Here is a 27,721-nt window from a genome sequence, read left to right as displayed (position 1 = left end):
GTTCTGTGTTAAACCTTCCTAAAATTAGCCCTTTACAAGTATTACCCTCCATTGTCTGGTTCCAAGCCCTCTGGATACCACTTAATGTGTCCCCTGCAGCTAGATTAGTCATTCCTCTCTTCTATTCCTAGAAATGCTTTATTCTGAGTGAAGATGGGCAGGTCCCCTAGTGAGAAACTTTAAATGACTCCTCATTGTTCTTAGAAGTGCAGTCCAACACCAAAGTATGACAATTAAGCCTTTCGTTATTGAACCATTGGAATTTCTCTGTATAATAACCCTTGTACATTGAAATGTATGAATATATTTAAAAAGCATATCATACTACCTAGAATATTAAGTGCTAAGTAATAATAATAATTTTATTAACAAAATTACTTGATGTTTTAAATGTTTAAAGAATTCTCCTTCAAAAGCATTTTTAAAGAATATACCTTAAGATCCAATAATCCATTTTTAGTAGTCTTTCTATAAGAAATACTTGCATATATATTACAATAATTTTTACTGCAGCTTTATTCATAATAGCTAAAATTTCAAAGCATGCTAGATTTCTAGTGGCTCAATATATTGTCACATTAGACTATATTTGGCTAATACAAAGCATAAATTAAATCCACATATACTGCTCTGAAAAGTATCACATAGTATATTTTAAATAAGAAGTCAGTAAAGGTAACTCTCTTACCTTACACTGACACAGAGCGAAATACTTCTATCTCAAAAAAACGGGAAGAGTATATTCCCAAGTGGTTATCTTAGGGAGTAACTGAAAAAGATTATAGGGACACAGGGTGGTTCTTTCACTTCTTGTTAAATTTATTTTTAAGTGGTGGGATTGTTTTCAAATTTTTTTGTTCACCTTTTTTTAAAGATTTTATTTGTTTATTTTTAGACAGAGAGGAAGGGAGGGAGAAGAAAGAGAGGGAGAGAAGCGTCAGTGTGAGGTTGCCTCTAACACGCCCTGCACTGGGGACCTGGCCTGCAACCCAGGCATGTGTCCTGACAGGGAATCAAACCTGCAACCCTTTGGGTTACAGGCTGGCACTCAATCCACTGAGCTACACCAGCCAGGGCTTGTTTTCAATTTTTTTATACTTTAGTTTGCATATATTTGTGGAGTGAAGGATAGTTTTCAGTATTTATGAATTAAACAAATTTGTAAGTTAAAAAAGCCCTTCTCAAAATTAAAGATGTGGCCTTGAAGGAGCAATTAGGAACAAACAGCATGAATTGATTTGTTTATTTGTGCTTACCTTGGAAAATAAAGTGCAATATACTGGCAAAATATAAAATAGAGTTTGGAGAAAGTGAGGATTCTTGAAGACTTAACTGTTTTATGAGGACCAACTTTATTTAGAACCCTTAAGGTGTTTGAGTGATGCACTATTTTTCTATAAAGTCATTCAGAATTGTTTGTTAATTTTCTATTACTTTGACAATTACAAATTATGCCTGTTCAAATATACCTTAAATAATTGATGTCAAGTCACATTTGACCTAAAATGTCAAAGATCAACTTTTAAAAAATTTTTTGAAAAAGGGTAGTTGAGTGTAAATGAATGTAAGCCAGTAAGTTCTTGATATTTTTACTTTAAAAGGGGTGAGAATCTACCTCTTTCTGTGTGTTTTGAAAAGATTCTGTAGATGCTGGAGGCCATCTGTTTTACTCTCTCCCATGAAAACTGTCAGTGAATATGGAAGCTTCCTGAGAAATTCCAATGACTAACTATAGGAGTTTCAATAATAATAATAGTAATAATAACAACAACAACAACAATAAAGCAGTATAACAGCCAAAGTTTGCAAATTTGTCACTAATATACATGAGGTGTGAATTTAGACCATTAGTTTAAGGTACTATATATTGGCATAGAAATATGGAATTAAATTATGTGAAGGTTACACACCACTTAACTGTGCCTCTTCAACAGAAAGCTTGTTCTTTGGTGATGACATTTAGAGGCCTGTGGAAGTGCAATAAAATCTAAATTGTCCTAAGAAAATTAAAACAATAATCTGCAAGGCAGATATAAATGTTTGATGCAATAGCTACCTTCTTCTGTTTAATTATTAGAATATAATATATATAGGGTTTACACATTTTATTTTTTATATAAATGTACTGAAGGTATTGAAAAATCAAAATTATTATGTTTATAAAGTGAAATAATACCATAAAATCTTCAAGTTGGAAGAGTTCTCAGAATTCATCTTATACAATACGGTGTTTTCTAGATCAGAGGTTGGCAGTTTGTGGCCCAGGGACCGAATCCAGTTTGCTGTTTTTTTTTGTATGACTTGTGAGGGAAGAATGGTCTTTACAAATGAACATTTGCAATTCATTTCATGATAGGAACACTGTCTTTGAAATCCAATTAAGAAAAATGTTACCCTCTAAAAAATAATTCTGTTCTTATTAGTAGACTTGTATGGCAAAATACATATATATTTAATTATTATTTTTAACTTTGGTTAATGAAATAGCACTGTGATGTGTTTTAAATAAATACTTTTATTTCAAACTGTATTTTTAAATTAAATAATTTTATTTCACAAAATATAATGTGAATTTATGATCTGGCTCTTCATGGAAAAAGTTTGCTGACCTCTGTTCTAGATGAAGACCTAAAGTCCAAAAAAACCCTGAGTGTTGTTCCCACATTACTAGTTAGATCTCTCTCATCTTTTTGAGTCAGAATATTCTAATATTGTTTGGGCTCTACAGTGTCTAGTTTGAATTTTAAATTTAACTTTCACTAGCCTGTTGATTTTTGGCAAGTTACTTAACATCTCTTTACCTCAGTTTCCTTATTTGTAATATATATTCTTTTTATAAGCCTTAAATGACATAATATATGTATGTAAAATGATTATAACACTGCTTCACACATGGTTAGTGCTCAGTAATCATTAGTTATTGTTATAATTAGTATCAATATGTTTAATTAGTAGATTATCCTAAACAGAAGGGATTAGTCCACATTTGATCCGATCTCTCATTTTCCTACAAATTAAATGGGAGTATCTCACCTCAGGTTTGGAGAAGAATTGGCATTTATTTACATTCTTATTTTTGCATCATAATTTGCTTATCTTTCTTTACAATAGCTCCACAAGTTAATCCAAGATATTATGTACTTCTAAAAATACAAACATGCATACAAAATCTGTAGTATTGATGGGAAAACTTAAACACATAGCACTTAAATGACAACCACACAGCACACCTGACCTGACTCCCACAGGTGAGAGTGAGACCCTTTTGTTCTCTCATCCTCTGTGCCCTGGTACTTAACACTACTTGAACTGATCACATTTCTTTCAGTGATGGGATAGAGTCAGCTGCTGGTTTTGTTGTTGCTTTTAATAATTATACTTAATTGTATTCTGTGCAATGGAGAAATGTTGTATTTCTGTTCATCATTTTCTATATAATTCACATAAAACATTATTTGCTGAGGTTATTGATGCTGTTCATCTACCACTTAGACTACAGAGCCATGATCCCGAACTAGATGAAATCCACCAAGATTAATGTCCTGGGTAGGGGATCATTTAGTATTTTAGCCTGTTAGTCTCTAGCCTGTGGCAGCTCTCATCAGCCATACTTTTTCATGAAAAGAAAAAAGCAAAGACAGTTTTATTCCTCTCTAAGAACTGAAATGAAGGGGGACAGTGTGCTTTCTGCTTTAATAAATTTTAAAGTTTAGTTCCTAAAGCAGACCCACTATGCAGTTTACAATTTTGAGGAAATGTTTGTTATAAGGATATAGACTCTAGTTTGTGTCTGAAGAAGAATCACAACAAAAATTCTCAATACAAGCCTTTGGTTGTTAAAATAGTAGGGATTTGTGTTGCCTATACCCACTTCCTTTGTGACTCCTGTGCTGTGTTTGTTTAGTTTACTGGTGCAAACAAGATTTTAGTTTTTTCATGCCTGCAGATAAAATCTCACAAGAGAGAGTGTATTTTATCTGATTCATACATCATCGCCACTGCTGTCATTTATAATAAAAGATGTACCTTAACAGAAAAAGAAACACTGAGGTAGGAAAAATGCCGTCATGTTTAGTCTTTAAAAAGTTAACCAAAAAATGTGTTTTTTGTGCTTGATGTACCTATCCATAATTAGATAGGTAGTGCAAAAGGCAAGATTTTTAAATAGCAAACAGTATATATATAAGACACACATATGGCAATCTACTCTGTAGATAAACAAGACCAAATCAGAGCAAACTCAAGGTCAGAAAAAACCACTAGCACTTGTATTTTCCAAATGCAGTTCTGCCATATTTCTGGAATGAGTTAAGTATAAATAGCTTACAAGTATGTCTTCCCATAACATCGAGTACCTCACCTAACATAGAATGTATCAAGTTGTAATTATTAAATTAATTATCTCAATCTACTTCTTGGGCAGAGAGCTTATTCCATCTTGATCACCATGATATCCAGTGTTCTCAGAACAGTTCAGAATCTGATACACAGTCAGTAGGTCCTAATATTAGATTGAACAAAATTAATGGATGAATTCTTCTAAGGGGCACTCTTTCTTGTTTTATTAGACCAATTGCCATTATAGGGACAGTTTGTCAACTAATAGCCAACAATTCATATATATTAATACTCTGATTTTGGAATTCCTTTAATGTTTATGTCACCCTTCACAGATATTTCTGTTTATGTCTGCACATCAATCAATTTCCACATTGTGGTGTAATACTCTGTCCTCACAGATTTAGATTATTTGCATCAACATTTAGCTCCAATGTCACCACTCGAGTAGAATTACTTTGATTCTCCAGCCATAAGTAATTTCTTACTCTTTAACATCCCACAACACATTAGTTAGGACTCTTTTACTGAATTTACTTCCAGACTTTTGTCGTGATTTTGCAATTGGATTATATTTGTACCCCACATTACGCTTAGTCTTTTAAATAGTTTCTCTGCCTTATTAAGTGTTACATAGCAGATTCTTAAATATTTGTGAATTTTTTAAAAGAAAGTTGTGTTTAAAAAAGTCACAAAACTTATACATGTTTATACTTCAGAATCTTACCGAGTGAATTTATCCCCACCACAGAGATCAGAGCTCGACTACTGGTTACCATAGTGGCAAGTCACTTCCACCTCAACGCTTCTTTCTGTTACGCAGGAGTGCCTGTGAGTCTCAGCTCTCCCTTTGGGAATTGCTAACTAGCTTCCCCCATTGTTGTAGCTGTTATCATTAACTAGTTAAATCATTCATAATAGTAAATATTTTACTGAGCAACTATTAAACCACTATGTATAGAACAGTTTTTTTCCTCAAGTAGATTACTGTGTAATAGGAGAAAGTATATGTAAAAAGATAACTATATAGTAAAAGGTTCATTACTTTGAGACCTGAACAAGATACCGTAGGCTCATATAAGTGGGGCGCTTGATTACTGGAGTCAACATTTGCACTTCTCCTCTCTAAGTGTTCTTTCAAGTTCCCCAACATAAGAAGACATATGCATTTTTCTAAGCATTTCCTGCTCCCTTCTTTCCTCCTTTGCCTTTTAAGTGTTACCTCTCAGTTGCTATTAGGCAGAGATGAGTGCCACTTTTTAGTTTATTCCTTTTAAAAGGATGATAAGCATGGCTCTGGTCAGGTAGCTCACTTAGTTGGTTAGAGCATCCTCCCAATTTGCCAAGGTTGCAGGTTGCATCTCCAGACTGGGCATGTATAAGAATCAGCTGATGAATGTATAAATTAGTGGAAAAACAAGTCGGTATTTCTCTCTCTTTCTTCCAACTCTCCCCTTCTTTTCTCTCTCTGAAATCGGTAAAAAAAAATTTTAAATAAATATATGATAAATACTTTTCAGCAAAAAATGAGGCCTTTCTTCATACTATTTCATTATCCATATTGAGATGAAATGTTGGCATGAGTTAAACTAGGCAACAAATTGAAAGAATACAAAAACAAGTCGCATTAATGAGATGTTTATATTTATAACCTTTCCCTTGAAAATATTTAATAGGCTTGTGCATATTAGTAGTAAGTGCTACCATTTATTGAGTAATTACTGTATTCCAGTCTTTGTTGTAAGAGGTTTATATGTAAAATTCTATCATTCTATTCTCATCAAAGTTCTTTTTTATATTCACTATTGTTACCCTAATTTTACTGGTGAGAAAACTAAGGCACAAGGAGGCATAAATTTAGTCAAGGTCAGGTAGGTGACAGAGCCAAGGTTCAGTCCCAGAAAGTTGAATTACAGAGCCTGTACTTTGAACTATGGTCATTTGGTTCACAGGCCTGTGCTCAATCCACTGAGCCACACCAGCCGGGGCAGAATGATCTTTATTTTAAGAGATTTTAACCATGGCCAGTGTGTTTCCCTTCAGTTTGTAAATGCTAGGGGAGTGAGAGGTGATATTTGTGATTCTCTGGAGGTAAATCTGTCTGAACTGTTTATATGTTAATAATCTGTGCAATTCTTTAAAAAAATGAATGCTTTCATCTTTGTAGTATTTAAGTCAGTGTTCAGCAAAGACATGGATGCGTATTAGAGAATACATCTCAACTTAATGCTCTACCTCCAGTGAAAAAGCCTTACTTTTTCTTTCTCCTGCATTACCCTTCTATTTTTCTTTTCTGCTGCTTCTTGTAATAGTAATTTTGTCTCAATGCAGATCTTAACGTAGACTTTATTAAAACGCTCACATATTGTTTCTTTGTCTGTAAAATGAGAGATTGGATTAGATGATCCTAAAGTCCCTATGGGAAGAGTGTATGATCTATCTATATGTTTGATGAAGATCCCATTTTATTAAGAAAAAACGTACACAATTATCTGTAACCAACACACATATAATAGTCATTGATGTAGAAACTTTTTAAAAAAGATTTATTTATTTATTTTTAGAGAAAGGGGAAGGGAGGGAGAAAGAGAAGAAGAGAAATATCAATGTTTCTTTCCCACGCCCCAAACTGGAGACCTGGCCTGCAACCCCATCAAGTGCCCTAACTAGGAATTAAACCAGCGAAATCTGTGGTTCCCAAGCCCGTGCTCAGTCCACTAAGCCACACCAACCAGGGCTGATGTAGAACATTTTAACCCAGCATTTAAAGTCTGGTTTTATTCATTACAGATTTTTTTAATTCAGTAAATGGCTTCAAAGAAGAAAATATTAATTTTACTTTTTTGTGTGTTTGTAATTTCCCTGTGTGGAAGTTGCTATATAAATGTACCCCCTTGGAAGATCTAAGTGCATAATCAAGGGGTGTTTATTGGAAAATGTATACTACCTGATAACCTAGGACTTTGATTAATGCAAGTCCCAGAAACATGATAACTAAAATGCTAGAGACAAGTCCTTGTTCATTTTAAAGGTACCCAAGTATACACTATATCTTTCCAAATGTCCTTGATTCTTGATTTTTAAAGCCCCATTCTTCTCAACCATTTCTCCCCCACAGCACTCTATGGTGTACTGAATTCATGCTCCTATATTTGTTATGGTGACAGCATATTTGTTATGGAACAATGCAGATTATGAGCTTTCAGGATCATAATCTATACTAAAGGAGTTAAGACACTTTTATATTATGATTTTTAAAACTTTTTTATGTTTTATTTCTTTAGCACTCAGTGTCTTATTACAATGTTTGCAGAGCTAAATGGGCCAATTCCCACTTATCCTGGCCACCCAGTTTTCTGTGTCTTGAATTATCCATCAACTAGTTACTCCTTAAAAACCTACTGGGTATCAAAGCTAAGGGGAGATAGTTAAAAGAAAACCATGCTCCCTGATATCTAGGAACTCATAGAAACAGGTGGGATTGTAAATAAATGGGATGTTAACAATTCCCTTATGGGTTGTTGGGAGAGTTAATAAATAAAGAAAGAAAACTATAATTATATGGTACTGTGAAAACCTACACCACACTCAAAGATATGCATTCTGTCTTTCCAAAGATGAAGTGTACGTGGTGTTAAAGTGAATAAAACAATGAGAGATTGGAATATGCAGGTGGACTTTACATTGACTGCTCTTAACTCCAGATAGAGAATCCCTGAAACCCTGAGACCTTGAATGGCCTTAGGTCAAGCTACAGCTGATAGTTGCAACAAATGGAAAAGGCAATATGATAAGATTATTATTATACCTGTTTTTCTAAATGTGGGTACACAGGGATAAGTACCAGTTTTTTAGCTCCCTGATAATTTGAATGCCCTGGGATATATTTCTTCTGTGTAATAATTGTATTAATCGTCAGTTTCTCATTTGTTTATTTTGTTAAAAATAGAGTATTGTGTTCTTTCTGTTATGAAACCTATCATCAAATAAATTCTCAGTGTTAATGATATACAAGCAGCAAAAAAATAAATGACCATCATTTACACATCCTGTCACTGGAGTATGTCTTCAAAAGGAAAACTCACTCTCCATCTACTTTTCAAATGTAGATTCCATTTCTAGAAAATAGAGTCAGCATACTTGACTTTCTTTGTTCTTATCTGCTGATTAATCCAGAATCACTTTTGGCTGCACAGAACTTTGTTTCTCCATCTGTATCAGTGGTATAAGTTTACCAACCTCATGTTGGTAATACAGACTAATGGTATGGTTGTTGAAAAGCCCAATAGCTGAAAACAGCTACAGAAATTGAGAAGTCTTTCTTATCCTTTTTATTGATGCAGGTGCTATAGATTTTTTTGTGATGAACTAGACAAAGTGATAAACTGGGTAGTTTGATCTCATAATTATAATTTTGTTACTGGATTTTCCAGATTTAAGGGTTTTTTAAAATATTTATTTAAGAATTTTTGGGTTGAAGTGCCTAATTACCTTTGGGTTAATCTTTAAAAATCAATTGTTCTTGAATAGCTATAGAAAAATTGCCTTGAATGCAGACAGAGGATTTTCACTTTTATAGTATGGTGTATATGTGCCAAATATGGCATGTACATGTCAAATCAGCTGTCACTTAAGTTCATTATAGTGACAATTGACTACAGAAAGCAACTGGCAATGCATTATATGTAAACATTTATTTCAAAGGGAAAATATGATAGATTTACTTTTATTTGATTAAATATGCAAACTAGTCTTAGAAAATTGGAGCATTTGCATTCTCAATCTGTATAACCTATTAAAAGCCCTTATTCACTCTCTTTGCCTTATTTATTATCATTTTCATCTTGCTGTGGATCACAAGTTCCATAAGGACTCCTGCATCTCCACAAAAACTTTAAATCTTTGCACCCTGTTTTCCATTCTTCCCTTCTACTACACCAACCTAGGACTGGTGATTTCAGAAATATGTGAAACAGTGATGTCTTGAATCATGATCTGTATTAGTTTCCCATGGTTGCTTCAACAAATTACCACAAACTGTTGACTTAAAACACTAGAAATTTATTTTCTCACAATTCTGGAGGCCAGATGTTCAAAATCAGTATCACTGGGATGAAATGTTGGCAGGGCTGTGTTTCTTCTGCAGGCTCTAGGAGAGAGTTTCCCTGCCTTTTCCACCTTTTGGTGACTACCAGCACTTTTTGACTTGTGGCTGCCTCACTTCAGTTTCTCCTTCCATAGTCACATTGACTTGTACTCCTGTGTCTTATGTGAAATCTCCCACTTAGAAGGATACATGTGATTAAATTTAGGGCCCATCTAGATAATGCAGAATTATCACCTCATCTTGTTACCGAACAGAGGTCCAAGGCGGGATGGGCAATAATTGGCCGACCGAGGGATGCCAAAAATTGCTACAGAAAACAGGGGCCTCTCCCAAGGACGGTATACTAATACCTACTGGGCTCTTCTGTCCACCGCCAATTGGAAAGACATCTCTCAGTGCCAGAGATTTGTGAAAAGGAAAGGAAAGGTTTATTTAAAGCTGTACAGACTTACTACCAGAGACACATGAAGAGATGCTCAATATCTCTTGCTATCAGAGAAATGCAAGTTAAAACCACAATGAGATACCACTTTACACCAGTCAGAATGGCTGTCATAAACAAAGCAATAAACAGCAAATGTTGGAGAGGGTTATGGGGAAAAGGGGACTCTGGTCCACTGTTGGTGGGATTGCAGACTGGTACAACCATTATGGAAAACAGTATGTAATTTTCTCAGAAAACTAAAATTGGACTTGCCTTTTGACCCAGTGATTGCACTGCTAGGATTGTATCCTAAGAACCCTAAAACACCAACCCCAAAGAACATGCACCCCAATGTTCATAGCAGCACAATTTACAATAGCCAAGAGTTGGAGGCAAACCTAGGTGCCCTTCAGTAAATAAATGGATCAAAAAACTATGGTACATATACACAATGGAATTCTATGCAGCAGAAAGAAAGGAGCTCCTACCTTTTGCAACATCATGTATGGAACTGGAAAGCATTATGCTGAGTGAAATAAGCCAGGTGTTGAAGGACAAATACCATATGATCTCACCTTTAACAGGAAGCTAAACAACAACAAAAACAAGCAAGCAAAATATAACCAAAGACAATGCAATAGAGAACAGGCTGACAGTGACCAGAGGGGAGAGGGGAGGGAATTTCAGGAGAAATAAGGGAGGGGTTTAGAGGAACATATATAAAGGATACATGGACAAAAACTGAGAAGGGTGGAAATGGGAGGGAGGGGGGAACATGGTGGGGTAGGATGGGATGGGAGTAGTAGACAGAAAACTGTACTTGAAAAATAATTAAATAAATTTAAAAAATAAAAAGAAGAAATTACAAAAAAAAGAGAAAAAAAATAAAGCTGTACAGACTTAAAGTACTGACCCGATGTCCCCATAAAAATATCAAAGTACTTTAGGATAACCACAGATGTCCACAGCGCTTCCTTCTCCCCCTGCCCTAATTCGGGTTCCTGTATCTCAGGAAAAGAAGCACATGTCTATGTTTCCAGGCCGTTGGTATCATCAGCTGTGTTGACCGTCCAAGCAGGATCTCCAATTCAAAGTCATGCGGCACCTTCCACTCGCAAGAGTTCTTTGTACCAAGTTCCAGTCAGAGTCTCTCCTGCTTCCTAGGCCACTCAGGCAAAAGGAGTGCCCCAAAGCTGCAGGGGTCTGCACTCCTCTGAAACCACTTGGCTCTCTCATTCACCTGGCCAAGAGGAGGTCTTAACTCTGTTGAAACCATGTGGATCCCCCCTTCTGGCTAAGCTGCGTGGATTTCCCTTTCACCTGGGAAAGAGGGGGTCTGCACTCTGCTGAAACCGCATGGCTCTCTGCATGAAACCTAATGGCTTCCGTGTGTGGGTTTAAATTCCTGTGCCCATCTTCCTCTGTACCCCTATTTCTGACTCCTCCCACGATCAGTTACACCTGCCTGTATTTCTGTATTATTACAAGTTTACTGGGCTGCCATCTTTGGTCTGGGCAGGAAGGACCTTATGGCGTGGAGCCAATCAACTCCAAGCTCTCATGCAGGCTCTGTAACTCAGGGGGACCAGCCCCCAGTTACATCCTGGGTAGAAGCCACTCCCTTCTCCCTGGCTCAAAATTTGGCCACAGCTATTCAACATATCTATGAAACCAGTTAAAGGTTATAGGTAAGTTAGGTGACCATGCCAGAACTTAGCTGCAATGCTGTTGCTGTACAAAACAACTCTCAATGGCCCTGCTCCATTTGTCCCTTCCCCCAACTGACCCCTGGCGGGGAGGGGGAGGACATCTTAATATTTCCTGGACACCCTGAGCTCTGGACCCCATTCCAAATTCTTTTGGGGACTCCCTCCTGGCTGTGCCCTGTTACAATCTCACAATCCTTAACTTAATTGCATCTGCAAAGTCCTTTTCTGACACGTAAGGTGATACTAATAGGTTCCAGGAATCAGGATGTAGATATCATTTGGAGAGAACAGTGTTCAGCCTAGTACACCACCTCAACCTGTGTGCCTACTCTCCATCTCCTGCCTTGTCCTTCCTGATTATTTCTACTAGCATCCTCAGCCAAACCAAAAACTACATGAAATGTCCAAAGACTTTACTTTTCTTCCCACTCTTTGTACTTTTGGTGGAACAATTGGACAAGTGACATAACAGATCCAAGCATTAAGACTTTATAAGATTGTATAAGGCTCATCCATGAACAATGGTCTGCAGATTTGTGTATTTTCTTTGGCCTGGCTCACATAATTTCTGCTCTAATTTTGAGGACACTTGCCTAAAAAAACCCAGTTTTGCTTTTCTCACTGTTAACCTTTCTCTGTCATTGTGCCTAAGGCAAGGAGAACCCAATGGCTCAATCAAATGTCAACTCCCTGTCACACTCTATTCAGGAGAACTGTACACCAAAGCAGTGGGTCTTCAGTGTTTATTCTTATGCTACATAATGAAGAGGGACATTCAGAAAGGTGGCTGTGGGGAAAACATCTGGAAGAAATAAATTTCCTAGGATCAAAGGGCTCCGTGTGCAGCCCAGAGGGCCCTCAGGGTGCTCCTCAGAGCAAACAAACAATTCTCTTGATGAGTCACTGCAATTTTCTTCAGCAAAAGCCTCCATGTGTTGTAAGATCTCAAGGAAAAGGGGTGGAGTAAGGAAGGAGAAGGAAAATTAGAGGCAGCAACAAAAGTGGTTTTAAAAAGATCTTAACCTTAAGAATAAAAGAAATTTCAACATGATTACAATCCTCTAATATACCTACCATCCTCATTGTATCACTTATTAATTTAGCAGAGTAAAATTGAGTACAACAAAATATTTTAAAAAACACAAAAACAGATGCAAAGAAAGGATGTTGGGCAAGAATAGAACACTCTAAAACTTTTTTTTTCTCTAATACATGAAAATTGGCAGAGGAGGGTAAAGCCCAGGACTATGTCTCGAACCCTCGCCGGTGGCATTTTACTGAGAAAAAAAAGTTACTTATGAATCAGTACAGCCATGCTTTGTTCTGCATGAGTGTTTTAATAGAGCGAGTGTAATATAAGGATCAGGTGGGCTCATGGGAATGGAACAAAAGGTTTTGTAAAATTAAAGCAAAATAATTATAGCTCTAGGTGCAAAGCGAGCACACTCCAGCAGTTGATAGCAAGGACCTGCTCAGAATGGAGAAGGGAGGGAGCATGCTGGAAGTTTTTTCTTTCTTTCTTTTTTTTTATTCACTAACAAAGGCTTTTAATAGGTAACAGTTGTAAAGCGTCTTTGAAAGTAATTAATGCACCCACACAAAAATTTATTAAAATGAAAATTTAAGGAATTGTCTAAAATGAATTAATTAACAAAAAAAGAACATCATGTCTTTCTTATTTTTTAAAGAGGGAGAGAAGGTTAAGCAAACTAGATTTTTATGAGATTGCATTTTAAAATGTTATTGGTTTATTTAGTATCTGAATAGCCCTGAAAAAGAGAGTTGGCAGGATTTATTATCATTCACCCCTTTAGAAATATTAAAGTGGGACAGACATAAAATGGGGATTAATTTGCTGTGCCTAAGACATAAAGATCTTGAAAATGATGATATCTCTTTATAAAATGACCAAAGTTTTTAATAAGTTTTCAGGGATCTGTAGGAAGTAGCATGTGGTGTTCAGAAGAAAAGGTGAATGTCCTTTTTTCTCAAGTGGCCTCCTCCATCCCACACCGCTCTTAACCAGTCTGGTAGAACTGTTTACTGTTTTGGCCTCAAGGAATGTTAAAGGAAAGCTGCAAGGTGTGGCATAGTGATTTTTCTTTCCTAATGTATTTTCTGTCTCTACAGAAAAAAATACTCACTTCATTTATCCTGTTGTAGAAGAATTTTTAATCACTGTATTTGTTTTTCCTTCTATTTTCCTTTGTATTACTTCATACTGTGATACAATTATAAAGTGGAATATGTATAACCTGCTGAGAATTTACCCTTTCATGTGAGAATCATTTCCAGTTGATTACAGAATTATTTGTTTTCAGCATGTTATTATTATACCTCAAAAAGTTTTAGGTTCTAAAGTTGAGTTATTCTTCAAAGGTCAAGTTCTCTAAATCTTCCATGCTGAAAAAATCACTGGAAATTGTTGTCTTTCAGTATCCTTTTGTTCTGTCAAGGCCAGAATTGGGCTTTGTGAAAAAAATGTGAATAAGAAAGAAAATTCAGCACTGGCCAGTGTGGCTAAGTTGGTAGAGCATTGTTCCACAAGGTAAAAAGGTCATGGGTTCGATCCCTGGTTAGGGCACATGCCTAGGTTACATGTTTGGTTTCCAGTTGGGCCATAGACAAGAGGCAACCAATCAGTGTTTCTTTTTTTAAATATATTTTATTGATTATGCTATTACAATTGTCCCATTTCCCCCCCTTCACTCCCCTCCACCCTGCATACCCACTCCCACCCACATTCCCCTGCTTCAGTTCATGTCCATGGGTGGTACATATAAGTTCTTTGGCTTATACATTTCCTATACTATTCTTACCCTCCCCCTGTCTATTTTCTGCCTATTATCTATGCTACTTATTCTCTGGACCTTTTCCCCCTCTCTGCTCTCCACTCCCCTGTTGCTCACCCTCCATGTGATCTCCATTTCCGTGGTTCTGTTCCTGTTCTAGTTGTTTGCTTAGTTTGCTTTTGTTTTTGTTTTAGGTGTGGTTGTTAGTGATTGTGAGTTTGCTGTAATTTTTCCTGTTCATATTTTTTACCTTCTTTTTCTTTGATAAGTCTCTTTAACATTTCATGTAATAAGGGGTTGGTGATAATGAACTCCTTGAACTTGAACTTATCTGAGAAGTGCTTTATTTGCCCTTCCATTCTAAATAAAAGCTTTGCTGGATAGAGTATTCTTGAATGTAGGTCCTTGTCTTTCATGACTTGGAATACTTCTTTCCAGCCCCTTCTTGCCTGTAAGGTCTCTTTTGAGAAATCAGCTGACAGTCTGATGGGAAGTCCTTTGTCTCCTTTTCTCTTGCTGTTTCTAGGATTCCTTCCTTCATTTTAATCTTGGGTAATGTTATTATGATGTGCCTTGATGATGCTTCCTTGGCTCCAACTTCTTTGGAACTCTCTAAACTTCCTGGACTTCCGGGAAGTCTGTTTCCTTTGCCAGATTGGGAAGGTTTTACTTTAGTATTTGTTCAAGTAGCTTTTCCACTTGTTGCTCTTCCTCCTCTCCCTCTGGTACCCCTATAATTCAGATGTTGGAATGTTTAAAGTTGTCCTGGAGGTTCCTAAACCAATCCTCATATTTTTGGATTCTTTTTTTTTCTTTTTTTTTCCTGGTTGGATGTTTCTTTCTTCCTTCTGGAACACAGCATTGATTTGAGTCCCAGTTTCCTCCCATCACTATTGGTTCCCTGTACATTTTCTTTTTTTAACTTAGCATAGCCTTCATTTTTTTGACTAATTTGTGACCAACTTCAACCAATCATTGAGCATCCCAATTACCAGTGTTTTGAACTATGCATCTGATAGGTTGGCTTATCTCTTCATCGCTTAGCTGTATTTTTTCTGGAGCTTTGATCCATTCTTTCATTTGGGCCTTTTTTTTTTTGTCTTGTCCCACCTGTTACTTAGTGAGGAGTGGAGTCTTGGGTGTTCACCAGGGCAGTGCAACCCACGGTGCTATGTTGTAATGCTGTTGTTGAGGGGAGGGATTGGAGATGGAACCAGGCAGTTGTTCACTCTCTGCCGGATTTCAGTCACTTCCCCCATCTCTCACAAGCAAATTGGGCCCTTCAAGTCCTGATTCCCAGGTGGGTGGGCTTGTGTACATTCTAGGACCCTGTGGGTCTCTCCAACAAACTCTCCTGTGAGGCTGGGAATTTGTCCCGCTGCCTCAACCCCCACAGGTGTTTTCAATCAGTGGTTTGAGACTTTATTTCCCTACACTGGGGCCCTGGGTTGAGCAGTCTGTCCTGCTCCCCAGTCATTTCTCCTGGTTTATCTGCATGCGAATGTGGGACCGCCCAGTCCATACCTCAGTGGGCCCACCAGCCACCACCTTGCTGCGAGTCATCTTCCCCCAGCTGTTCATCTCCACCCCTCCCATCAGTCTGGATGAGTGTGTCTTCTTTAACTCCTTGGTTGTCAGACTTCTATATAGTTCGGCATTCTGTCAGTTCTGGTTGATTTTTGTTTTTAAATTGTTGTTGTCCTTCTTTTGGTTGTGTGACGAGGCACAGTGTGTCTACCTAGGCTTCCATCTTGGTCAGAAGTCCGATCATTGTTTCTTTCTCATATCGATGTTTCTCTCCCTCTTTTTCCCTCTCTAAAAATAAATGTTTTTTAAAAAAAGAAAATTCATTTTGAAGGGTATATTTGAAAGATAGCTGTGGTGATGCCATATAAAATACAATAATTATAATTTTGCAAATAATTTATTTTAAATATATGGTGATTAGATAATTTGTGTAGTGTTGAAAGCACACCCTAGTATACATGTGACATGTGAATTTTGAACACAATTGCTTGGATTTTCTTTGTCTTCTTTTTGTTATTTCTTAAGTGGTTGTTATTATCAGTCTTTATAATCCTTTGAACTTTCATCAGACTCTTCCATTTTCAACACAGTGGATATTTAAGTGATGTGAGCAATGTAGCACTGTTAAGTACAGTGTTCTGTGAGGAAAAGATGTATTTGTGAAGCAACTCAGTAAGGACACTGCACTCTTTCTTTGCCCTTCAGTTCTGTATTATTTCACTTTCTTTGTGGAAATGACTGAAAAAAATAATGGAATCAAGAAAAAAATGTGTTTGTACTACCAAGAACATTCTGTTTTTACAGTAGTGGTTTCTGTTCCCACTCTTTACTATGTAATTTTAAACTATTATATCTATTGGACATTGAACTGGAATAGTATATGACTTTTCTGTTGCTGCTATAACAATGACCACAAACTTATCAGCTTAAAATATTACAAATTTATTATTTCATCATTCTGCTGATCTGAAGTTTGGGTTGGGTTAACCGATTTCTCTGATCCTGGTTTTATAAGACCAAAATCAAGATGTCTGATGGCTGGGTTATTAACTGGGGGCTCTGGGAAGAATCCATTGACAAGCTTATTCAGTTCTTGTGGTTGTGGGACCGAGATCTCCTTTTCTTTGATGGCTGTCAGCTGAGGCCGTTTGTAGCTCCTTGCATGCAGGGTCCTATATCTCAGAGCCAGCAAAAGTGCCTGGACTTATTACCACACTTGGGATCTCTCTGACTTTCCTTCTACAATACCTTGTTTCCAAATTTCAGCCAGAAAAAAGGTAATTTTAAGGTAATTAGATTGGACCCACCTGGATAATATAGGATTCTCCCCATGATTTTAAGGTCCATAACTTAATAACATCTACAAAGTCCCCTTTCCATCTAAAGCAACATTTTGCCATGTATTACAGAATTAACATTTTGGGGTATAATTATTTTGCCTACCACAGATGAATTTGAGAAGAATGTGTCACTTCTATTATGTATTTCAGAATGTGTACTCTGAATATTCTTTTCTTTTTTTTTCTGTTTTGCTCTAGAAGTAGAAAGAAACACTCAATTTGAATACTTAGAAAATCTATTGGCAGGTTTTCTTCTAAGAATGTAAACATTTATTTATACATCTCACTGAGCTTGGTAAAGAGTGTTTTTTTTTTTTCTCATTTGATAAGTAGAACAACTAGGACACAGGAGAAAACCAAGCTGATCAATATGGCTTGAACTAGACTGGACATTTTCTGCTTATGGTACAGGTTTTAGTCCTTAACACGCTTTTATTCTCCACAAAGCGTGCTAGAGCAATAATGGTAGCCCAACTGGAAAATGGAAGTAAGATTGACTGAGCCAGGAGTGGGATTAGTAAAATATTAGCAGAGATGATTTACATGGAGGGATGAGGTACATGCAGTTATAATTTGCCAAGGAATAGGAAAATCTCCAGTCTTTCAGTGCTGTATAAGGGAGAGTGATCTGGTAAGTGAAGACATGAAACAAGCCTTAGTGAAATTGGTCAGATAGATGTCAGCCTTTTGATTCTGGGGATGACACGGTGGGCTAAGCATATACAGTAATAGGAATCCAAGTTGAATAAGAATCTCATTTAGTTTACAACTGAAATTAAAGAGAAATGTTCTAGTACACTAGGGAAAAGAAACCAGAAACAAATCTGCCGATAAGGTTGAAAGAACTAATGAGGCCGAAAGGAAACAAGGTCAAAGGGAGATAAGGTTGGAGAAGTTATCTACACTTCAGTTTTACTCAGGTAGGTGCTGATGTCTCAGGTGGTAGAGGTTGCTTTGGATTTTAGGGGAAAAAAAGAGAAAGAACTCATAGATGTGGACAACAGTATGGTGGAGGTGGAAGATAGTATAGGGGGAGTAAATGGTAATGGAAAAAGACAATAAAACAAAAAAAGAAATTTAAATAAATTCACTAGATTAAAATTTCTGTTAAACCCTTTCCTTTCCTTCCCTCCTTTTACATTCTCTTCTTCCCTTCCCCCCACTTCTTTTTTCTTTTTCTTTGTAATTACTTTTCAGAGAAGAAAGTTGAAGCAAACATTATTTTGAGTAAGCCATTATTAATGAGTAATAATTATACTCATTATTTTGAGTAATAATTATTTTATTTATTTTAATGCTGTAATGAGGTAATACCCATATAAAAATATCCCTCACCTTCTTTTTTAACATTTTGTTTTTTTTCTTTAACATTATCACCTATTATGCTAAAATCCCCCCAATTAATAAATAAAACAAATAATTAAATTGCTTATGAATTAACATAGAAATAAATGAAATTACATTGCAGTTTTATTTAGTGGTACAGTTGAGGTGTGTTTTTTTATATTATTGATTTTAGAGAGTCACAAAAGGGAGATGGGGGTTGAGGGAAAGAGAGAAACACTGGTTTGTTGTTCAACTCACTTATGCACTAATTGGTTCATTTTACTATGTGCCCTTACTGGGGATCCAGACTGCATCCTTGGTGTATGGGGACTATTCTCTAATCATTCGAACTACCCAGGAAGGACTAACTGAGTTATTTTTAGAGATGCAGTCAGGGCCATCTCCAACTTCTATGAAGAAAAGAAATGGATTACATTTTTTAATTTCTGATTTAATCTTTATTATATTTTTCCATTACCATATAGTCCCTTTATAAGTTCCTCCCGCCAGCAATCACCACACTGTTGTCCATGTCCATGAGACCTTTTTTCTTTTTGCTCAGTCCCTCCATCCTCTGAAGTCCCCTGCCACTAGATGTCATCCTGCTCTCCATCTGTGTGTCTGGCCCCATTTTCCTTGTTAGTTCAATTTTGTGCATTTGATCCCACATATGAGTGAAATCATATGGTATTTGTCTTTCTCTAACTGGCTTATTTCACTTAGCATAATGCTCTCCAGGTCCATCCATACTGTTGCAAAGGGTAAATTTTCCTTTTTATGGCCTAGTAGTATTCCATTGTGTAAATGTCCCATAATTGTTTCATCCACTCATCTACTAATGGACACTTGGGCTGCTTCCATATTTGGTGATTGTAAATAACACTGCAATGAACCTAGTGCTGCTTATGTTCTTTCAAATTAGTGTTTTGGATTCCTTTGGATATATTCCCAGAAGTGGGATCTCTGAGTCAAAGGCAGATTAATTTTTTTGATGTATCCCCATACTGCTAAAGGTTACAGTTTTGAGTGTCTTGAGCAAAAATTTCTGATTACCATAAAGAGTAAAGAACTCTCTTCACTTTTTTATTGCATCCAAGAATATATTTGTACCACCATTAATTTTTTTAGAGAGAATGATTTTTGAGAAAGGAAGTACACGATGACTCTGTTATTATGGATTTCTGTGGGCAGTTCAGAATGTTGCTATGTAACATTTCCCTATGCCCTATTCTTGTAGGATTTAAATTTTCCAGTTGGATTGACCTGGCTGTCAAAAAGTCAAGTTGATTTTTCTTTCCTCAGATTAAGTTGATAATTGGCTAAATAAAATGTTAAGAACAATTAGGAGAGGTAGGATTTTAAAGCTGTTTAACACAACAAACAAACTCTATGGGGCTATTTTTTGTTTTGTTTTGTTTTGTTAAATTCTCCAGGGAACACATTGTGTAAAGTTACAGCTTCCTGTTCCATGAAGTATTTCTTCCTTGACCTACCTGCCATAACTGCTTAGCTTTCACTACAAGAAAAAAAGTTTCCATTCCACTACTGAATCCTTTTAAAGAAAAATCAAGGTACAGTCTTTCTTTTTCACACAAAAAGTATTCAGAACATTAGTTTCAAAGAGAGATTAATTCTTGCACTAGATGCTTTTAACGCTGTTCTTGTTGAGAATACAGGAATGCTACCCTCTCTTGTTCTTCTTGTAGACTGCAGACCTTTTATTATTTTCTGGGCCCATTTCAGATTGTTTTACTCCCAATATCCACTAGTCTTCTCATATTACCTCTGCTACAGTTTCCACACTCTTACTCTTGCTTTGCTTCGGTCTTCTTACTATCCCCCAGTATTCTTTGTACTTAGAATCATCTGTAACTTCTCACCAAGATGAATGCCTCTTAATTTTGATCTAGACTAAAATTTTGTTTCTTAATAGTCCTCTTCTACATTGGCATCCTCTTTTCTACTAATAACTGCTCTTGGTAACCATTCCACAATCACTAGGTTATGTATTTTAAACAAATAAAAATAAATTCACATTTATCTGCTTTCCTAATCAAAATGCTTCTTAGAGATTGGGTACTCTTTCTTTGGTATCTTCTGTAGAGTACCTATCACTTGGTCTTTTTATTTAGTAAAAGTGGTAATATCATCTTCCATTAACAAAAATTAAAAACTATATCTTCCATGTATTTCGTTCATCTAGATTCTACTCCAACATCAAATGGCTTATTTATTTGAAGCATATTAATGATACCTTTTCTGCAGTGAATCTTATATTTTTCAACCTTCTTAAAGTATTCTGAACATGATTTAATATTTACGTTATAATTACCTGATCATCATTATTATATTAGTTTTCTAAGGCTGCTATAACAAAGTGCCACAAACGGAGTGTTTAAAGAAGAGAATGTATTGTGTCAGGCTTCTGGTGGCTAGAAGACCAAGATCAAAGTGCCCCGGCATTGGTTTCTTTTGAGGGATATAAAAGTGAATGTTTCGTGCCTCTTGGGTAACTTAAGGTGGTTTGCTGGCAGTCTTTGGTGTTCCTTGATTTAGAGAAGCGTCTCTCTGATCTCTGCCTTCACCTTGACAGAGTGTTCTCCCTGTGTTCATGTGTGTGTCCAAATTCCCCCCACACCTTTTTAAGGATGCAGGTGCATTGGATTAGGGACCCGCCCTAGTCCATCTTATATAATTATACCTGCAATGACCCTATTTCCAAATAAGATCACATTCTGAGGTACATGGAGGTTAGAATTCAACCTATAATGATTGTGAACATTATTTTTTGTTTAAAGCTCTACCACACTGATTTCTGCAAGACTTAATTAGGGACATGTTTGCCAGCTGTATTTAGTTCTCAGCCTTGGATACTTCATTCCTCTCCCACCCACTCCGTCTCCTCTTCATTCAGAGACACAGAGTGGTTTATTTCAGATAGTTGTCATTGTGATTTCTTCTGGAAGTGTCCTATCTTCCCATCTAACATGAATGGGAGGTCCAAGTAATGATGTTACTGTGTGTTAAGGAAGAATATATTGATTCCAAGTAAAAATCTCATTGATTAATAAAGATGAGTCTGGGGAACCACTTTTACTTTACAGAAACTTTTTGTTTCTCAGGGGCTCCATTTTCTCTTTTCTGGATTCTTGACCATGTTAAATCAAGATAAGCCTATAAGTACATAAATGGATGCTGATAATTGAGGTGTTAATGTATTTTTCTGTGACCAATATGAAAACTAAAGAAATATATTTGATAAAAAATATTAGAAATTAAACTATTACTAGCTGCCCCAGATTTTACTCATTAATGTAGGGAAATCAGATTTCTCCTTAGAATCTTCTTATCTGTGAAATTTGAATAGACAGGAATTATGCTTTTGTGTGACTCACATAGTAGTAGCACACTGAAAGCATTCAATAAACATAATACTATCACAGAATTGTGTTGAGATCAAATGCTGTGAGTGGGTAAGGAAATGTGCACAGTTAGTTCTTTACAGCTGGTGCTCCTGAGCAAGATGGGGGTGCTGGCCTACCAGGAGTGGCCCTCGCCATTCTCAGGGCACCATGCTGGTAAGCCACCACCAACTGTGGTTCCAGCTCTGGCAGGCAGATACACATCCACTCTTTGATCTTTGTAGTGGCTTATGCCATAGTGAGTGCTTGTGTTGGTTTTGTCCCTTTCTTTGGTCATTACTCCCACCTGGCACTATAGGACTAAAAAAAAAAACATGGGACATGGAAGGGAGTGGTGAGGGGACACTTCAGGAACATGACTCTGCCAAGTATGGAAAGCTGCTAAAATAGTTCAGGTTCTGAAAGCACATGTAAAATATCACTGCCAGCCCACTAGTGAATGCATTTTATTTTCTGTATCATGCAACAGTCTGCTAAAAGTCAGGTTTCCTGATTCTGTTTTCTCATTACTAGAATTTTGGGTCTACCATAAAATGCAGCCAGAAATAAGAATAGAAGGAAGTATTGTTCCTTGTTAGTTAGTTAGTAGTCTTTTTTCATAAGTATCTGAATATGTTTGGAAACATTTACTTCATCTTATGTCTTGGTATTTTAAAGCCAATTCTTCTATACTATGTTTGAAAATCGGCATTAGTGGCTTGATTATTTGGGTCCATTTTTTTACATTGTATATAATTTTTTCTGAAAAATTTTAATAGATTTTGCAATGTCTCTGCATTTTTCTCTTTTTTATTGTTCTTCAATTGCACTTGTCCCCATTATCACATTACTCTCCTCTGCCCTACCTACCCACACCTCCCTCTGCATTTTAATATACTATTTGATAAAAAGTGTAAGAATTACTATACCCATTTTATACATGAAAAAGTATACACACTGAGGTGCTAAATATGTAAGATTGTATAGGGTGTTAGTCTCATTCTACCAATTTTATACTGGTAGTATCATTTGGATACTCTGGGATTTAGGGCTTTAGCATAGGCTTTGTGATGTGAAATTTGCTCCACATTATCCTGGTAATGTCATTTAGGTATTATAGATAAGAAGACAGAAAACTGAGACATATGGTGATGTTAAATGACTTGTAGCAAATCATAAAGCAAGGTCACAGAAAAGCTGATAAGATCTTGGACGCCAGCACTCTGTGAACTCGCTACAACTAGTTTTCTGACAAGAAACATTTTTCTACTTCAAGGAATCCCAATTTTCATAATTGTGAAAGCTGGAGACTCTCACGGAGAAAGAATGCCTGAGGGGACAAGGGACTTTTAAGAAAATTTAAGGTTTTCAACCTCGACCTGGTGCAGCCCAATATATCAATTAGCACTTAACATTTTCAGAATATTAGATTTCAAAATTCTTGTTTAGACAAAAATCTAAATTTGAAACTAGAATTTAATTATCTTTTTCCTCCCTCATTATCCTGTTATTTAGTAAAACATAATTAATTACATATGTATATAAATGCATAAATTTGGAAATTGGTACATGGAATTTATTTGGGAAAAGTTCATAAAAACAGCATCTACTTTGAAAGATTTCTGTGAAGACTTCTGCTTGTTGTCATTTTCAGCCAGGAGAGATTGCCCTACATACGGCTGGAGACCTAAACAATTAGTTAATAAGGAAGCAGGAACCCTACCAGGCCAAAAGTTTACTAAGTTATTAACAGTTCAGGAATCTTGGGCTAAAAGTACATGAAGTAGTTGTCCATACTTTTACTTCCTACCGATTATGATTACCAGTGGAGAAATAAGCAGATGCTAGAAAGTACTGACTGCCCAGAGTGTCCCAGTCAGGTTAGTATGGCTCAGGCAGTCCCTGTCCTCATTAACTCATCTGCTAGTTTTCCCATACAAACTCAATCACAGCCAGAGGTAATAAAACAAGAACCAATAATGGAGGGTACACCAGCCCCTAACCCCAAAAGAGCCCCCAAAGGAGAAACTTTACATACACGCTCAAGTAAATGAGAAGAGCCTTGTGGACCCCCTTCCGTGACTCCTCCATGAAGAAATACCCCATTTCACCTCATATCAACTTTACCAACATCACTAAATGTGTGTTCCACTAATATTTGTTCCACACTTTAGTCGAGAACTGGAGATGACTCAATTAAATTAAGGTCAAGAGAGAAGAAAATATGTGGAGAGAGCATCAGAGTGCCTGGAGATGGAGAATGGTGATAGTCAAGTTAGCAGCATCAGACTGAGAAGAATGTATAGTTGTACTGAGTGGTGGCTTCCCCCATGAATTCCAAATAAGCTTTGAGTTCATCATCACCAAGCCCTTATTATATGAAATGTTAAAGGGACTTATTTAAGAAAAAGAAGATCATCAAAAATATGAACAGTAAAATTACAACAAACTCACAACTGAACCTAAAAACAAAAACAAAAATAAAAACAAACTAAGCAAAGAAGTAGAATTGGAACAGAATCACAGAAATGGAGATTACCTAGAGGGTTATCATTGGGGAAGGGGTGGGGGAAGAATAGGGGAAAAGGTACAGGGGTATGAGAAGCATAAATGGTAGGTACAATAGATGGGTTAAGAATAGTGTGGGAAATGGAGAAGCCAAAGAACTTATGTGTATGATCCATGCACATGCTCTAAGAGGGGAAATGCCAGTGGGAGAGGGGTGCAGGGTGGAGGGGAATAAAGCGGAGAAAAGGGACAACTGTAATAACATAATAAATATACTTAAAAATCAATAAATGTAATGTTTTATTAATAACTTGGAAAAGTAAGAATTTTTTTCTATTATTGGCCAATAAATTCCTGCATCATCTATCTCTATTTTGTCTGTCAGCTCTGCTTTCTATAACACAACCATTTCAGCTATATTATTAATATTCTCAAAAGAAATCCTACTAGACTACCAAATGCATTTTGCTTTATCTAAGACTTATTTGCTTTTATTGTCGCAGACAATGGTCTAGAAATAACAAATTTTAGTTGTATGTGATAAGCTTGAACTCTGAATACTTCGAACACCATATACTGTGCACCTATTCTCCACTAGTTTCTATGCTGTGCACCTAGTATACATTTGCTCTTCCAATTTTCACAACCATTTTACATACAAGAAAATTGAGCCTCAGAGAACCTAATTAATTTGACCAAGGACATGGAGGTAGTAAGTGGCCAAGCTAGGATTCACACCTAAGCCTTTCTGACTCAAAGGCCCTCTCCCGCCTTTTTTAACCACTGTCTCATGCTGCTTCTAAAGATGTAGAAGATTTTGAATTGCCTTTGAAGAGTCCATGCAGTTTTAATAAGGGAGAAGAGGGCTGCTATAGCATGCCATTCAGTGCTGCTGTGCAATTTGCAGGAGCATTTACTGACCTTGAAAGAGCCATTTGGGGGGATTGGAGGCATCATTTCTTTGATTCAACATTTCAGCCTTAGTACCATACAGAGTGAACTCTCTGGCTAGAGTTATATTATGATCACTAAATGGATATAGATTTTCCCCATCCTAATGGTCATAAAGATAGGATTTATCTTATGGTACAATAAAAATGGAATCTGTATAAGTATGTATATAGTAAAACAGATAAATGGGCTGTAAAAAGCAAAAACACAGCATGCGTCACAAATTCTTCCTATTTGCCTAAGACAACTGAAAAATACTGAAAGCAAGAAAGATATATTGTCATTATTAGTTCTCAAGATGCTGCATACTTTTCTGATCATGTCAAGATATTCTAGGTTGGGAAACTTTTTATTCTTAAGACATTTATTTTGAAATCCCAAAATGTTTACCATTATGGATCTGAAATTATCACACTTTAAATACCATAGTTCCTAAATGGCAATCTCATTATAGTAGGAGTTTTAGAAAGGTTTCCAAGGTTTGCCTCTGCCCAGGATGTTCTTCCTACCAGTAACACTCCAACTCTGCCGTCAGAAACAGTCCATCATTCACTTGTAGGAGTCCTGCCTTGTACCTATAGGCATATTTGTGTCATTACTCTTGCTATGTTGTATTGTAGTTTTCTGTTTAGATGTTCATTTTCTCTTTAGAATCTAATGACTAAATTCCAAGCTTCTTGAAAGGCTGTGCTTTGTTTATCTCTTGGTACCTGGGATTATTTCGTTCCCATGGTAGAGTAGGTGCTCAATAAATATGTTTCCAATAAGCTCATGAACTTGTAGTCACACATACATGTACAAAAATATTAGGCACATGGATAAAATCTCCTACATATTAGCATGATCCTCAAGTACTTATGAGTCCTTTACCATTGCTTATGAACAAATTGATATGTTTCTGAGTGCTCTAGTCACTTTGCAGGAAATTTTCTAGTTAAAAAAAAATGTTTAACCTGTTTGTATTCTTTGTTTTTACTTTAAACATCACTTTTGCACATGAACTCAAATGTACTCTGAAGTATGGATTAGTTGGTTGAACCACACAGACAGTGTTAGGAATTTTATTTTTATTCGTGCACCACCTGTTTGTTGGCTTTGTTCAAGCACACTATCTGTGTGTTCAAAAAAATACATGGATTATGTCACTTAATTAGGAAAGTCTTAACTTCCAGAAAAATTTTTAGCATTGAATAGAATGCTTGTTGTATGCTTGGGATTCAGTAAATGCTTGTGGAATGCCTGAGCAAATCAGCCATTATTGTTATCTCTTTGGAGATGAGGTATGAGATTTAAAAAAATAAAAAAGCCTAAATGAAATGCACTATATCAGACAGCAGGATAAGAGTAAATCTGACACTCCCAGTTGTTACCTCTGTGTTTCTAGACTGTTGCTCAGGCTCTCAGAAATGCCGTGTATTTCTGATTTCTCAACTTCACCCTGCAGTAAACTTTTGCAATCTGGAGGCTCTTTTGTAAATGTTGTCTGCCCGATGACTGTGTTGGCACTGAGGAGGCCTTAGCAGATAAAGTGGAGGAACATATGGCTCTCATCTGAATACAAATTAGTGGACATAGTGTGCTAATTCAGTTGAGATGTCCTCTATATTGTAGGCTGAAAGAGTATGATTAGAGGTGTTTATAAACGGCGTCTGAATTCACCCCACATCCCTCCCCACCCCCTTTCCACTGTAGTTTTATCTGCCTGAATCATAGCCATCTAGCGTCCCGGTCTCACTGCGTTATTTGTTAAAATGGTCAGCATGAGGAATTATTAATTAAAGCTAACAAATCACCCTGACGAGCTGTGCCCTGGCGTGGCTGAAGGTTGATTGGTGAAAGTGTTCTCCTTTGGAGAAAAGACTTTTTGTGCTCGTGACGCAGTCAGGGACGGATTATTGAATATTCAAGTTAGAAGAAAAATCACAGGACAAGCAAATTGAGTATTTACTGGCAAATAATTGCTCTCTTAAGCTGTGGCTCTCTTCCTAAATTCTTAACATTCCCGAGGGTTAGAAAGAAACAGAAAAATGCATCGGTACAGAGTACATTTCAAAAAAATATATATAGACTGATGTTTCAGACTTGTGCAGGTAAGTGTGATTGTGTGTGCCTGGAAAGTGAAAGAACAAGGGGAAGCAAGGGAGAGATGGGGAAATTTTTAATATGGTGAGTTTTTAAGATCCATTTGTTGTTTATTGGAATACTGCTCGGTGTATTTCTGAGTGGACTGAGAATCTAGTTTCATTGCTGCATTTGTTGTGAAAGTTAGAGAAGTGAGAAGGAAGAAAGATTTTTTGA

General features: G+C 36.5%; 1 protein-coding gene across 7 annotated transcripts in view; it reads left to right on the top strand.

Moving 5' to 3' along the window:
• Positions 1-27,721, top strand: part of ZBTB20 (zinc finger and BTB domain containing 20) — an 826,710-nt gene that overhangs the window by 364,370 nt on the left and 434,619 nt on the right. The window contains exon 1 of one of the 7 annotated variants that reach the window (XM_037057418.1): positions 26,619-27,513. The exons of the other annotated variants lie outside the window; for them this stretch is intronic. The gene's annotated coding sequence lies outside the window, so the exon portion shown is untranslated. Of the gene's footprint in view, positions 1-26,618; positions 27,514-27,721 lie in introns of those variants that run through there. 7 annotated transcript variants of the gene reach the window in all.

The sequence above is a fragment of the Sturnira hondurensis genome, unplaced genomic scaffold (assembly GCF_014824575.4).
Source record: "Sturnira hondurensis isolate 20B ecotype Veracruz unplaced genomic scaffold, ASM1482457v3 Scaffold0009719, whole genome shotgun sequence".
NCBI classification, from domain to species: domain Eukaryota; kingdom Metazoa; phylum Chordata; class Mammalia; order Chiroptera; family Phyllostomidae; genus Sturnira; species Sturnira hondurensis.
This window is presented reverse-complemented; position numbering and strand designations above follow the sequence as displayed.